Source organism: Leptonychotes weddellii, unplaced genomic scaffold (assembly GCF_054177405.1).
Source record: "Leptonychotes weddellii isolate Sample4059 unplaced genomic scaffold, ASM5417740v2 HiC_scaffold_6127, whole genome shotgun sequence".
In the NCBI taxonomy this organism is placed as follows: Eukaryota; Metazoa; Chordata; class Mammalia; order Carnivora; family Phocidae; genus Leptonychotes; species Leptonychotes weddellii.
Window position 1 is genome coordinate 1 of NW_028029853.1, and position 2,254 is coordinate 2,254.

The following is a 2,254-nucleotide window of genomic DNA, read 5'->3' on the forward strand; positions in this document are numbered from 1 at the left end:
AGCATCATAAAAGTCTGTTCAGGCAGATAGAAGTGGAATTGAAGTCCATAGAGACCAGCCATATACTCTGTGGCAACTTCAGTCTACAAAGCCAAAGGACAGCTGGAAACTAGGCTCTCTGAAATTCTCTTCACTAATTCATTACCTCATTCATTCTATGAAAATGTATTGAGGGGCGCCTGGGTGGCTCAGTCAGCTGTGCATCTGACTTCGGCTCAGGTCATGATCTCTGGGTCCTGGGATAGAGTCCCGCATCGGGCTCCCTGCTCGGCAGGGAGTCTGCTTCTCCCTCTGACCCTCCTCCCTCTCATGCTCTCTGTCTCTCATTCTCTCTCTCTCAAATAAATAAATAAAATCTTTAAAAAAAAAAAAGGTTCACCCATGTTGTAACAGGTGTCAGAATTTCATTTCTTTGGAAGGCTGAATAATGTTCCATTTTACGGATATGGATGTATCCGTGTATACATGGATTTTATCCATGTATTTGTCGATGGATACTTGGGTTGCTTCCACCTTTTGGCTATTGTGAATGGGACTGACTCTTTTTTTAAAGAAACTCTAGTATTTTAATCTTAAAATAGGGACTGAAGGTTTCATTAAGCAGATTTCCATATCAAAAGTATCAAGATTATACAGATCTGCTGCAGGGCACTGACTGACCAAAGAGCATTCATAAAATTTTACATCTTCTCTTCTTTTTATAGCTTTTTTTAATTTTTTTAGTTTTATTTAGTTAAATAATCTCTCTACCCCATGTGGGGCTCGAACTCATGACCCTGAGATCAAGAGTCGTACGCTCCTCTAAGCCAGCCAGATGCCCCCTTCTTTATAGCTTTATTGAGGTATAGTTGACATACAAAAAAATCATATGTATTTAATATACATTTTAATGAGTTAGGATTATATGTATACATCTATGATATCCTCACCACCACAATCAAGGAAGTAAACATATCTGTCATCTCCAAAAGTTTCCTCGTGTCCCTTCCTTTTCTGTGTGTGTGTTTGTTTGTCTATGTGTGTGTCATGTGTGAAGAATATTCAATAGGAGATCTACCCTCTAGACTTTATAAGTGCATAACACCGTATTATTAACTATAGGCACTATGCTGTAGTGGGTCTCTAGAACTTACTCATCTTGTATAACTGTAACTTTACACCCATTAAACAACAACTTCTGAGAGCCCCATCCCCCTATTCCCTGACAACCACCATTGTATTTTCTGCTTCTATAAATCTCACTATTTTATAGACTCAGGTAAAGTGGGATCACATAGTATTTGTCCTCTGATGACTTATTTCACTTAGCATAAGGTCTTCCAGGTCCATCCATGTTGTTGCAAATTGTAGGATTTTCTTCCTTTAAGGCTGACTAATATTCCATTGCATGTATATACCTCACTTTCTTTGTAAATTTATCTGTTGATGAATATTTGGGTTGTTTCCACATCATGGCTATTAATGAATAATGCCACCATGAACATGGGATTGCAGATCCTCTCTCCAAGATCCTGATTTAAATTCTTTTGGATATATACCCAGAAATGGAATTGCTGGATCATCTGGTAGCCCTATTTTTTAATTTTTTGAGGAACCTCCATACTCTTTTCCATAGCAGCTGTACCATTTTGCACTCCAGCCAGCAGTGTATGAGGTTCCAATTTCTCTGCATCCTTGCCAACACTTGTTACCTTTTGGTTTTTTGGTAACAGCCATTCTAACGGGTGAGGTGATATCCCATTGTGGTTCTCATGTGGTCTGCAAATATTTTCTCCCATTCCAAGGGTTGCCATTTCTTTCTGTTGATTGTTTCCTTTGCTGTGCAGAAGGCTTTTAGTTTGATGTAGTCCCACTTGTCTATTTTTGCTTTTGTTGCCTGAGTTTTTGGGGTCCTATCATGAAATCATTGCCAAGACCAATGTCATGAACCTCTCCCTCACGTTTTCCTCTAGGAGTTTTACAGTTTCCGGTCTTAAGTTTAAGTCTTTAATCCTCAGTGCTTAGTTTTACCACTAAAAGTCCTGTGTCCCAAGAAACCCCTCAGGCCCAGACAACCTGGGACAGGAACCCAGCTAACACACTGGAAGCCAGGACCTCAGCACAAGCAGGTGAGAGTATCACCACCGGGGCAGCTCTGTCCACTCAGAGCATCATTTCTGTGTTCTGGAAAGGTGCCCCTCCCACACAGCCTCGGAGGACCAAGCAGGCTAAAGAGAGGTGACTCTCAGAGGCCTCCAATGGACTGCCCAGTTCT